The following is a 14116-nucleotide window of genomic DNA, read 5'->3' as shown; positions in this document are numbered from 1 at the left end:
TCAAAAAAACAGAATGTGATTGCTAAAATAGACCTTAAAACATCGTGTTGTGTTGTTGTCATTTCAGTAGTGTCTGATTCTTCGTGACCCCATTTGGAGTTTTTTAGCAAAGATACCAGAGCTGTTTGCCATTTCCTTCTGTAACTCATTGTGCAGGTGATGAAACTGAGGCAAATAGTTAAGTGACTTGCCCAGGGTCACACAGCTAGTTAAGTGTCTGAGGCCAGATTTGAACTCATAAAGATGAGTCTTTCTGACTCCAGGCCTGTCTCTGTATCCACTGCACTAACCAGCTGCTAAACATTATATAAATATGCATAAATCTATCACATAAACATTTGACAAGAGAAAAGGGAGGTCCAGAAAGAAATGACTGGTGATACATCTATTTTGTGTAATTATCTCATGGTGGTGAGGGGAAGTTATGCTGGTTGAGATTAAGCTACTATGCTCTAAGTCTAGTGCAGACTTAGATTTTAAATTTGCCCAGGGTCACAGCTAGTAAGTATCAAGTGTGTGAGGCCTGATTTGAACTCAGGTCCTCCTAACTCCAGGGCTGGAGCTCTATACACTGTGCCACCTACCTGCCCCTTTAGACCTTAATTGTACTAAGCTGTCGAACCAGATCTCAAACTCAGAGTTTTTGACACCCAATGTAGATATCTTTCCATCACTCCTGAAATGTTGGTATCTCTCATATATGCCTTCTTCTCCACTGACAGTCACCACACTGATGTTCAAAGCCCTTCATAACCTGCCTCTAAAAACACATACCTTGAGGCAGCTAGGTGGTGCAGTGGATAGAGCACCAGCCCTGGAGTCGGGAGGATCTGAGTTCAAATCCGGCCTCACACACATAACACTCACTAGCTGTGTGACCCTGGGCAAGTCACTTAACCCCAATGGCCTCACCAAAAAAAAACCCCCAAAACAACAAAAAATACATACATTCTTACACCTTATACCTCCCCCCAACTCAAACTCTTTCATCCAGTGATATTGGCTTCCTTGCTGTTCCTTGAACATGACATTCTTTCTGTCAACTTAGGCATTTTCTCCAATTATAATATTCTAATTATAAAATTAATAACATTTTGTGGCTTTTAAGGAACTCTAATGATCATAGCCCAATTTAATTAAATTCAGCTCAACAAGTATTTATTAAGCACTTATCATATGCAACATACTGGACTATGTAAATACCCTAACATATTTCTGTGGACCTATGAAGACATCAGGACACCAAAGTCAAATAGAAATGGCCACTAAAATCAGATACCAGGATCCCTGATGGCAGTATGTTGACTTAGAAAACCACACATTAACACTGTCTATGTCCTATTGTATTTTTACTTATTCTGTTAAATATTTCCCAGTCACTTTTTAATCTGGTTCAGTTAGGAGTTCTGGGGGGCAGCAATGTCACCACCATGTTTGACCCCTCTGAATTAGGATACTCCTTCGTAAGGATTCAGATTCCCGCCTGCCATCCTGAGCAGTTATTGCCAATATCTCACCATTAGCTCACCCTAAGGTATCCACTTGGCCTACTCAGGACCTTTCTTGTGTACTCTTGGCATTATGAAGAAATGCCAAGCACATGCATACATGCAGATGCAACACATGGTCCCTTGATTTTGTCAAACCACCAGATCATCTTCAATAGTCTCTAAAGAACTGAAGTTGGAGATCACTCAAAGTGCAGTGGAGAGGCAGGTGTGGGTGCACAAGGGGTTATAGCATAGCCATAGACAAGGAAAAATGTTGTAAAAGATAATCATCAAAGATAGATAGGAAGCAGCAGATGGAGCACTGAGCATGGAGTCAAGAAGACCTGAGTTCAAATTGGGCCTCAGACACTTCACCCTTCTAGATATGTAACCCTAGGCTAGTCGCTTAACCTCTATCTGCCTCAGTTCCCTCAACTGTAGAATGAGGATAATAACACCTACCACCCAGGATAGGACCAAATTAAATATGTACAAAGTTTTTGTGCCTGGCCCATAGTACTTAATAAATGCTTGTTCTCCCTCCCATATATGAATAAATGAATGAAAAAGAAATTATTAAGTGCTTACTACATGCAAAACACTGTGCTAAGCCATGAGAATATAGATAGAAAAGCAAAGTAATTCCTGCTCTCAAGGAGCTCGTATTTCTAATGAGAGGAGACAATATATGTAAGATTGTATTGTCACAAGTGAAACTCAAAGGTAGACTGACATATTCTGCAAGCAGTATAACAGCTTTTATATGTTTGGGAGAGTACAGAACAGAGTAGGTGAGGAAATAATACAATTGGTTCTAGGGTTGGTGACATTGTGGAATTGAGGACAACCTGACTGGTTACATGGCTGAAGCCTGGCAGATGATATGATTGGCTGGAAGTTGGGAATGGAAGCGTAGCAATAACCCCCTCCTCTTCTATAACTAAGAAAGGTTCATTGTTTGAATCCACCTGCAAAGTTAGAGATGGTGTGCAAGACGTTTTGGATAGCACACCAGATATCCTTGAAGGATGGCTTGGTGGTATAAAGACCAAACTCATTGATGTCCATCCTCATCCCTCAAGGACCACAGATATCCTTGAGGCAAGAATGGAACAGTGATTAACCAGAGAACTGGATTTCTAAACTAAACTCATTAACAGGCCAGCTGAATTTCCGCACTAAGTTCAAAGAAAAAGACCCATAACTTAGGCAGTTACAGGACGAAATCAGTTAACTGTGAATAGGATCAATAAAAAGTGAGGCAGGACCAATTTAATATTCTCAGTACAAGGGCGCCAAGTAACAGGACCAAGACAGCACAGGAATAACTGGGTATTTAGAACAATCTGGAATAAACTGAAGAGGCTGGGTTGGTTCCCACTTTGGTGAGAAGCAGGAGGACAGATGTGCCTGAGTGATCATATCTTTGTTCTCTTCAAGACGTTTCTGTACTAGAATTCTATCTATCTACTAAGTATCAGATATTTAAGGACTAGGGATACAATACTTTTTTCAGAGGGGAAGGATTCGGGATAAAAACCACTTCCCCTGGTTGCTAGTAGTGGGGAGGAGAATAAATTCTGCCCCAGATCTAGAGGGGTACCAGCTTAATCTCAACCAGAATAATTTCCCCTCCCCACCAATCAATCAATCAACTTTTATCAGACACTTACTATGCCAGGCACTGTGCTAAACTCTGAGGATTCAAAAAGGCAAAAGAGAATCCCTGCCCTCAAGGAGCTTACAATCTAATGAGGGAAACAACATGCAAACAAATATATACAAAGTAATCTATATATAGCATAAATCAGAAATAATTCACAGAGGGAAGACATTAGAATTAAGAGGGTTTTGAGAAGCCTTCCTGTAGAACATGGGATTTTAGCTGGGACTTAAAGGAAGCCAGGGAGGTTATTAGGCAGAGCAGAGGAGAAAGAGAATTTCAGGTATGGGGGACAACCAGAAAAAATAAATGCCCACAGTTGAGAGATGGAGTGTCTTCTTGTTCATGGAACAGCCAGGAGTCCAGTGTTACTAAATTGAAGAGTACGTGTCCCTACCATATGATTATTACACAAAAGACAATCACTAATAGAAGATTAGAGGAGCTAGGTGACAGAATGGGTAGAGTGGTGACCCTGGAGTCAGGAGGACCTGAGTTCAAATCTAACCTCAAACACTTACTAGTTGTGTGACCTTGGGCAAGTCACTTAATCCTGTTTGCTTCAGTTTCCTTATCTGTAAAATGAGCGGGAGAAGAAAATGGCAAACTACTCCAGTATCTCTGCCAAGAAAACTCCAAGTGGGGTCATAAAGAGTCAGATATGGCTAATCAACTAAAAAAAATACACACACACACACACACACACACACACACATATATGCATGTATTAATTTATATACATATATGTATAGGTATACATATATATGATCATCAGTTTGTTAATATGGAGTCATCCACATGGAGGATTCTGGGGACCTGATTCCAGAAGAATCATGAAAACTGGAGCATGCATGGAAATGCTGTGTTGACCATTCACATGGTTGGGAGGAACCTATTCCATTGGGTTTGTAGCCAAAACTGTCAGTGTCTCTAAAACAGCCCAAGTCAGGACTTGCCGTGCCTTGGCTGCATTCGCATCTGAGAGAGTATATTAACAACTGCAACAATGACCATGTAATAAGGTGGTGGGGGGGGGCGGGTTCTTCCCTCTTCCTGAGGCCGTTTGGGCCCTGCCCTGAGAAATGGGCCTGGATCTTTGCCTTTTTTTTTCATTCTAGGTTCAAGAAGTAGAAACTCCCATCTGGGCCACAAGTGCAATCCCTGAGGATCTAGCAGTCCAGAAATCCAGGGTGAGTGTTACAGTCAGCCCCAGCAGCAATGCCCTGAGCCACAAGGGTCCAGAATTCCAGCCCAGCAGAAGCTGGTGGTGATAACAGTTTTGAACCTAAACTTAGTAGGATCAATGCTAAGTTGGAACTGAGCTAAATTTTGAGCCTAATCTTCCTCATCCCCACTCCAAGAGACTGAGGTGGTATAGGATAAAGCATGCATGCCCCTGAGGTGTTGGGAGAAATGTTTACACTTTGTTTTAGATATATCTTTGAAGTAAATGTTCCTTTACAAAAGCTTTCCAATGTTAAGTGGTTAACTGGAACTGGGATGCTAGTCATTGGGCCACTAAAAATGGGGGGAAGTAGGGGCTTGAGCCATTTGAAATTTGAAAAAGGTACTCTTCCCTCACCCCTCTCAGGGTACCTGAGAATCTGAGAATCCTGAAAGGAGAAATGTAACAGGCCTGACTCTGAGAGGCTGGGTCAACTTCATTACACATATTTCTGAAAGCTAACAGTTAAACAATGATTAAGGAAGACATACTGTTTAGTTTAGGTGATAGAATTTGCAAGAATAAAGGAAGGTCTATGACCTGGGAGGGGCAGCTAGGTGGTACAGTGGATAGAGCACCAGACTTTAAACCAGGAATATCTGAGTTCAAATCCAGCCTCAGTCACTTACTAGCTGTATGACCCTGGGCAAGTCACTTACCATCTATTTGCCTCAGTTCCCCGTCTATAAAATGGGAGCACACTGGAGAATAAAATGGCAAACCAATCCAGTATCTTTGCCAAGAAAACCCCATGGGTCCATGGGGTCATGATGAGTCAGACATGACTGAAGGACAAAACAACAAAAGACCTGGGAGTGAAATAAAATCTAATCTCAACTGGAAACGAAACAATATTACTCAAATGATCTACTCTTGGTAGTCTCTTGCCAGGAATGAAGGACTAAGCTGGGGGGCCAGCTCCTCCTCACATGTCTATAGTTCAGAGAGCCTCCCATCTGCCATATGACGTCTGTGTCTTCTCTGTCTTTCCTCTTCTTCACAGGTTTCTAAATCAATTGACAGAGATCCCTGCTGAAAAGTCAAATGGAAAGATCCTGTAGTCCTCAGTGTTCAGAGGCAAAACATGGTAGTGTATCTTCCTTTATGGCACTTGAACTGTTAAGAACTTTATCTGTTTCTAGTGTTGAACTATTTGACAGGGCCAAGGACTTTGGTGGTAAGGGCTTTCCTTCACAGGTCTTCAGGAGCAGTGACTGCTGAGGGAGGTGGCCACATCTCCACAAAGGATGCTTCCCTGGGCTCCTCAGCCTAGATTAGAAGTAAAACCAGTGGTTTGGGGTGTGACATGGCAGGGTTCAGGAGAGTGGAGAAAAGGGACTCTGCTATTCCCCCAGGGCTCTTAGACCTGCCTACCTACCTGTCAGTGGCAGTTGGTCAAAGGTTAGTGTTGGCAGTAGAAAGGACTTGGGGAACCCTTCTCTACAGGATTGTTCCCCTGAGTGATGGCTGCAGATGATGCTTGTGAGTATGGAGCCAAAAACAGAGCTACTGGTCTGGAAGAGAGGGCAACACTGCTCTTTCCAGAGCTCTTGGAATCAGGGTCCTGGGCTGTCTTCATCAGCATCTGAGGGTATACAGAGTAGTAGTGGTGGTGGTGGTGATTTGACTTGTCTGGTGCATGTACCTCCTGTCTTCCCTCAGGGTCCCTTGCTAGCCTCGGCTTGCCTGCCCTGTGGGTGACAAGTCACCTTGTCACTGAGGGAATAAAATATAACTAAGATGCAGTGTTTGTCCTCAAAACAAACATTCCAACAAATAAAAGCATACACAAATCCAACTATCTACATTTTGTTGAAAAATGCATATGTTCATTTTAGCAATAAAATAGCAGTAATGTTATAGTTTGTGGGTCCCCGTCTGTTTTCCTTGAGGCAAGTACTCTCTGGCTCACTATTACAGAGACAGGCTGCTACATCTCCCCTCTAAAGGTTTTAGGGTACTCTGAGGGGCTTGTGGATACCTCTTCACTACTGCCATCAGCTCAAGCCCCCATTGACCGTGTTCCCTCCACTAATAGGTACAAGGGGAAAGCACCCCAGTTCCATTTCACAAGTTAACATCAATCAGCTTTTACAAAAGGATATTTTCTTCAAAAATATAGAAAGAACAAAGTATGATCATTTGCTCCCAAGACTCTCCCCTACATCACCTTGGTCTCTGGGGATAGTAGATTCACTTTCAGCTCGGTTCTTACATAGCGTTGGTCCCATCAAGATCAAATCCAGACTTGGCATGACTGCTGGATAAGTTTTTGGCTTACCTTCCTCTGGCCTGGGTCCAGAAGGTCACTCCCAGAGGTTTGCTTCTCAGAGTATCATTCCTGGGCTGGCTGCAAAACCTGGTTTGGATTCCAACTTCCACCTAAAAGGAGGAAGAACAAACATACAGGGAGTGAATAGAATGCTGGGTCTGGAGTCATGAAAACCTGAGTTCAAAATCCTGCCTGACACAAGCTGTGGGACCTTGGGCAAGTCATTTAACCTGTTTGCTTTAGTTTCCCCTTCTGTAAAGGGGGATAATGATAGCACCACCTCCTAGGGTTGTTGTGAGGATACAATGAGGCAGTATTTGTAAAGTGCCTTGCAGAGTTTAAAGTGCCATAGAAATGTTTGCTATTATTATGTAGAGAGGAAATAATTTCAGACGGGGGGGGGGTGGTGTGAGTCAATACACAGAGGCTAAAAGGAGGGCAGAGAAGTCCAAAAGGAGGTGATTGAAAGTGGAGTGGCTAAGGTAATAATTTTACTAGAAAATACACAGAAATGGGGATGCAGAAAAAGTGAAAGCCAGGATGTGCTGATTTCCTAGAATTGAAGGAAAGGGTTATCAGAGAATTTCTACCCTGTATCAGATGTCTACCCCACTACCGGGCACCCCTTCTCTAAAGAATAAGCTTGAGCTAGCACCACTCGGGCAGCGCTGGGTTTGATGAGACCACCTTCTTCGTCATTACTTCCTCCAGCTCTCCTGGTAAGCTTTTTGTGGCCTCTGGCACACCATTAGTTCTTCTCCCAGACTGGCTCAGATCCTCACCACAATTATAACACAAAAAAGTGTACGGCGGGAGCCGGAGTATGAGATGACTCGTGACTCCACAGTTAATATAAACTCCTTTTAACATAAACAGCAGAAGAAAACTTGCACGTGACCCTGGGCCATCCCCGGCACCGGGCCTTCTTTGTTGTTTCCATGGAATATCTGACCTGACCTCTCCTGCCACCAAGGACTGGGCCTCATGAGTAAACTCCTCCAAGCGACCCAGTAAAATCTATTTACTTCCATGCTGGTGTGGACCGCTGCGCTTTCTTCAGCGTCTCAGTACCTTCCTGTTACAGTCAGACTGTTCCTTTGTATGGTCTGCATCCTTACAATTGGCATAGTCACACCAAAGAGATGGGTTGGAGAGAGAGGCCTTCTCTAGGGGCAGTCCTAGGACTGGTCACCCACATCCCTAGAGGGAAGGGCGGACTGCATGCTACATGTTTGCCTTGAGCTTCCATGGCGGGAGGGGTGGGCATCTCCAAGTTGTTCACCTGCATCTATGTGTGGAGGGGTGGCCGGCCAGCCAGGGGCAATCCTGGGTGAAGCTGGCTATGTGAGCGCAGGCCTCCCGGAAAAACGCTGCTTGGTTGTGCCTGTTCATAGAAGAATTGGAGTGCCTCACTTTAGTAGGGAGGGCCGATGGCTCATTGCCTCTATCGCACGGCTGCTGTTGAGGCCTGTGTGTCGGGTTGCTCAATCCAAGTTAAAAGCTGAGAGGAAGGTGAAATGATTGAGGGAGGAACTCCAATGAGAAGTTAAACCCCTGACTGTCATTTTGCTCGCCTTGGGGAGCAGACTGTCCTGACCAGAGGTTTGGGTGATTGTAAACAGCTAGGAAGAGAATGCTAAGGCAAGAAACCCCAGGAAAGACAACAATGTAAGGGAAGATTCAGAGGATGGTATAGAGAAAACAGAAACAGCGTCTGTGTGTGTGTCTGTGTGTGTGGGTGTCTGTCTGTCTCTCTCTCTGTTCCTCCCTGACTGGTGTCAGATGGGTGGACTCAGGAGCAAGAAAGAGAAAGGAAAAATACTCAGTGAAGATTTGGGATATGATTGGTAAAAGAAAGCGAGATAAGCCTTGAATCAATATATGACATGTGCAGTTTTAAAATGGGCTTTAATGAAAATCCACTGGAGGGATATCTATCTATCTATCTATCTATCTATCTATCTATCTATCTATCTCTCTCTCTCTCTCTATGTATATATTATATATACACATACACACATATATATATATATATATATATATATATATATATATAATATATACATAGAGAGAGAGAGAGAGAGAGAGAGAGAGAGAGAAAGTTTAAACAAGTAGGGATGAGAGTATTATGGGTAGAAAGTTAAGAAACTTGTAGTCTGTTTGCACTGACAGTGTGAACAGATGATTTGAAAGTAAAGGGTTTGGAGACTGGAAAGAAAAAGTTTCAAGGACCCTGAGAGGGATGAAAATAAGCTAGCTGCCAGCAGGAAATGGCCTGTATTTGCATGATTATCAAGAAGCAGGTTTGGGGATTGGTCTGAGAAGTTTCAAAGTGAATTTTTTAAAAAAGGCTTACACTTTGGAATAGATCTGACTCTTAGAAACTGCCTATTATTAACATCTTTCCTGGTTCACAAAAATTAAAAAAAAAGGTTTGTGTACATCAGGAAACAACCAAAAGTATTTGAGTTTGATGAGAACAGCTGATTAAATACTTAATACAGTCTTACAAACTAAAGTTGAGTACTGGTCATTTTTTAAATTTTAATCGGTGGGTCTTGAAATTACAAATTTTGCTATAAATTATGAGACTTCTACCCAGTTTGTAATATAGTAAGTTCAACTTGAATTTTAAGAACTGTCTTGCTTCTTCCCTATAAAAAGAGAATCTTATTTAAGGGAGCAGGAGAAGTGAGTCAGAGCCCTCCTGAGAACTCCCAGATAGATGAGCTATAATAGCTTGGAAAAATCCTGCCATTCAGGTCCATAACTGAATGATGAGACTCTGTAGGGACTGGAAAAAATTATGGAAAAAAAGGGGAAAATGATAATTACTGTATGGAAAAAAGTACAAAGAAAAGATTCTTATTTGTAAACTTGCCAGGTTTCTTGAAACCATGTTTGGTCAAGGTCCTCAGCCCCATGGAAGATCTTATTTGGGTTATGGAATTCCTAAACAACAAATTAGGTTACTGAGCATTGACAAGTTTGTTTATAATATAGAAGTGATGTCTATGATTAATCTTTATACCAGGATGAGTTTGAGGAAAAGCAAAAGAACAAGAAAAAGATGTTAAGGGAAATATGGGGGGGGGTGAGAGAGAGAGAGAGAGAGAGAGAGAGAGAGAGAGAGAGAGAGAGAGAGAGAGTGTCCTAGTAAACTTTGATTGCTTATTGGAAAATCATAAGAATGATAATAATTGTGTCCAGCCCTACATTATGATTAGTGAAACTTGCTATTTGCAGTAAAATCTCTTGGGACTGAAACTGATATCATTCTGAGTTTTGAATTCAGGTATAGCTGTCTGATGGATCATTAAGTCAGTCAAGTCAGTAATCCACCACCTGTGAGAGATTCCAAAAGCTACACAGAGGGAGTGTGATCCTGAATTGCTGCAGGTGTGAATGTCTGTATCTGGGAAAAGAATGAGGGCATGACCTTACAGGGCCAAAAGTAGGATCCTCTTGACTCATTTTCCCATTGTATTACTTCCTTTTGAATAGGAATGTTTCCCACTTAATTAATCCTGAGTCTGGCAATAAAAGAGGTGGAACTTTTGCTGCACTAACAGCTGTTCCAAAATGTGATGAGCTGTGACTCTTACCTGAAATCAAACAGAGTCAAGGATGCTTCATCTTGGCATACATGAGTTGAATCATTCTGTGCCCTTAGGCTTAGACCTGGAGGACCAGTTTTGATGCTGTTATAGTCATATCCTTGCTTTTTACATTTATAGAAAATTTATATAATCAGGGCAAGTGGTCAGTAGAAAATATGAACACAATGCAGTTATGTAAGATCTTACGATTTTCAGTCTGAATGTGTAGCCATTCCATATCTCAAACAACTAAGTAAATTAGTACTTGTCATCTGCCTGCTACTGGTTACATAGTCATGTATGTAAGATTCGGCTCCTGAGGCATCTCATTCTTTCAGAATGCTATGGGGATAATTGGACAAAGGTTTAAAAGAAAGTTTATGAAACCAAGATATGAATTTATTAATGTGTGAGGTTAAAGTCAAAAACATCTGCTTTGTTTTAAGGAATTGAATTTTATTGTAATCAGTCATCCTGGTGGAAAATAATATTTGGGTAATATCTATTCCATTTGAATATGGTTAACAACTGAACATGTTTTACTACAGATAATCAATTTGATATACACTATTTTCTGTATACAACTGTGAATTAATTACATAGTTTATCCACACATCCCCTCCCAGGTCTTTTTGTTACAACTGGAGCAAAGTCAGCCTCTTATGAGTAAATTCATTTCTGTAACCACTGAATCCAGGGGTGGAAAGTATCTATTTGTGAAGAGTGTTGTTACCTACATTTTCATCTATAGGATTATATCCTTAATAGCATTTGATCCTCCTAAAGAAATTAGAATTAATTGGAGTGGAAATTTTTTGAGAAAGCAACAAGATCAGATGATCATATATGTCAAATATGTCTAATGGGGTATGTAAAAACTTAAATTCTTTTAAGTTTCAGGTGAACCCTGGATCCCTAATTTGACGTTTTTCTTATAACTCTATTGTTGATAAGATTAAAACTACAAGGCTTGAACTAGATGAACTAGTTATTTGAGAAAATTTGAGAGATGTACTAACTTGTAGTGAGATCTGTTTTGTAAAAGATTTTGGCAAGCACATCTAAGGAATATCTACAAGTAACTTGGAACCAGAGAAGCAAATCTACTAAAAAAGAGACCACTTCAGAGCTGCCCCAAGAACAAGATCTGTTCCAGAATGGCCAAGAGATGTTTGCAACGACCAGACAATTGCGTGGGACATCTGAGATCCAAGATGAAATGAGTTGATAAAATGGACTTTGGGAGTAGATTACTAAAATATAAAGAGACTCGATGTTAGTTAATGCTGGTGGTATCATTGTATTACTTTGACTTTTTTGTTTCACTATATCTGCATCCTGAGTTCTCTCAGTCACCTTGGTGTCATGTAAATCCTCCTGCTAAAATTAGTCTGTGATCTTAAACATTCTTCCTGAGGTTAGGCATTCTTACTGTGATTGGTCAATCTTGTTGTTCTTACATTAACTTAATAGGGAAAATTGTAACAGATCTCCCATTGACAAAAAGGGGGAAATTGGGGCAATCAAATGGTTGTAATTCCACTTTATAATTGATTCTACTCTGCATCACCTCCAACAAGTTGTAAAATCACCCAACCCATGTTTCTTTGTCTCTGAACTTAGTTCAGAAATTTAGCCAACCTGTAATAAGTCAAGTTCAGGGGGCAGCTAGGTGGCACAGTGAATAGAGCTCTAGCCTTGGAGTCTGGAGGACCTGAGTTGAAATCTAGCCTCAGACACTTAACACTTACTAGCTGTGTGACCCTGGGCAAGTTACTTAACCCTGATAGCCTCACTAAAAAGCAAAAAAAAAAAAAAGTAAGTCAAGTTCAGAAATCCAGTTTTCCCACTAATCACCAGATGTCCTTGACTTCACTTACCTTGAGGTAGGGTGAAAGAAAATTGTAACAATTGGGGTAATTCTCTTGTTAATTTATATTGTTTTGTTGTTTTCCCACTTGTTCTTGTATTGCTATTGTGGATTGTGCTTCCAATGTAGTTCCTTGGTTGACTCCTCCATGGGTTTTTTTTGGGGGGAGGGGCTAGGCAATTGGGGCTAAGTGACTTGCCCAGGGTCACACAGCTAGTAAGTAATATGTGTCTGAGCTGGATTTGAATTCAGTTCCTCCTGAATCCAAGGCTAGAGCTCTATCCACTGCGCCACCTAGCTGCCCCTGGCTCCTCCATGTTAACAAAACCACTTGTGCACCACTCAGGGAACTTTGTGGAAGACACCATCAGGAAGAATGCAGGAGCAGGTCAGGATGGGGTGGAGTATACAGTGAGCGCCAGAGTGTGAAAACATGACCTATGACTCCACAGTTAATATAAACTACCTTTAATATAAAGAGCAAAAGAAGCTCTAATTATCCCATGGGAAAACTTGCACGTCACACTGGGCCATCTCTGGTGCCATGCCTTCTTTGTTCTTTTTCTACATAATATCCAACCCGGCCTAGGGGCTGTGCAGAGATCTACCACTGCCCTCTGCTGCCAACAACTGGGCCTCCAATTAACCTCAATAAAACCTGTCATGGATTGGCCTCCTTCCCTTGGTATCTCAGTACCTACCTATACTTCTTGTCTTGGTGGAACTATTCCTTTGGATGATTTGCATCCTTGCAGGAGGTTCAGAACCAAACACAGAAGGCAATGAAGCTTCCTTCTGCCTCCTAACTTTAACCAATCTCTTCCCTTTCTCACATTCAGACTGGTTTGATCCAACATGGAGAGCCTCATTTCCCATTATCTGGCTTCCCTAAAAGTCCTGGCAAAAAGGCCAGTGGAATTAGCCAACACTTGTTTGTTAAGACCTGTCAGTGGACCTGACCATTGATGGGTCCTAACTTGCATTTTGTGTTTACTTGGAAAATAGTGGAATCACTAAGACTTTAACTCTGTTGTAGAACAACAGATGAAACATGCATGCATGATTTTTCAAAATTTTCTTCTCTTCTTTCCTTATGCTTCCACTGCCCCTTTATTTTTATTCAATGCCCCCCAATTACACCCGAGGCTACTACTGTCCCCTCAGATCGTTCCAATGCCCCCCAGGGGTGGTATCCTACTTTGGGAACCTATGGACTTTAAGATGAGTGTGGTAGACCCAGATAGCAAAGGACCAAAGTCCTGTAGGGTCATTATAATAATAATAGCTAACATTTATGTAGTACTCTAAAGTTTCCGATGAGCCTTTCTTTACACATACTTATCTCATTGATCCTCACAAATGAGATGTACTGGTAAATACTGAACAATGAGTTCTCTGGGGGAAAAAATTAAATTCACAACATGCTTTTAAGTTTAATATGAATTATTAACATTTTTTCCATTACTTTCTTTCTTAAGTCTAGACAATCAACAAAACAATCGATCCAGCCCTGATTTGTAGCATTTTGCCAGTTTTCAAGGCTAATTGCTTACGCTGAAAACTTAACAATCAGCTCTCACAAGTCAGCTCTTGCAGAGCCGGTTGAGCTGTCCTAATACTCCCTGACCAACAATCCTGGGAGGTAAGTGCTATTATTATCTCTGTTTTATGGATGAGAAAACCAGCTCTGAGAGACATTAAACATGATTTGCTCAGGGTTACACAGCTAGCTAGTAAGCATCTGATGCCAGGCTTTAAACTCAGATCTTTCTGATTGCAGGCCCAGCTCTCTAGCCACTGAACTACCTAAGAGAAAAGCACACCCTGGCCTGAGTCTGAAACTGGGGCCAATAAGCAAGGCAGGACAGTAGCTACAGGGAGCACAGGGAAGATTGCTCAATGCTCGGAACTTGTGCCAATGTTTAAGGCAACAGATTTGGTGGAACGACCTAGAGTCAACATCCAAGAATAACTTGCCCAGCAAAATTGAGTATAAG

The sequence above is a fragment of the Phascolarctos cinereus genome, unplaced genomic scaffold (assembly GCF_003287225.1).
Source record: "Phascolarctos cinereus isolate Bilbo 61053 unplaced genomic scaffold, phaCin_HiC Scaffold_3;HRSCAF=262, whole genome shotgun sequence".
Lineage (NCBI taxonomy): Eukaryota > Metazoa > Chordata > Mammalia > Diprotodontia > Phascolarctidae > Phascolarctos > Phascolarctos cinereus.
This window is presented reverse-complemented; position numbering follows the sequence as displayed.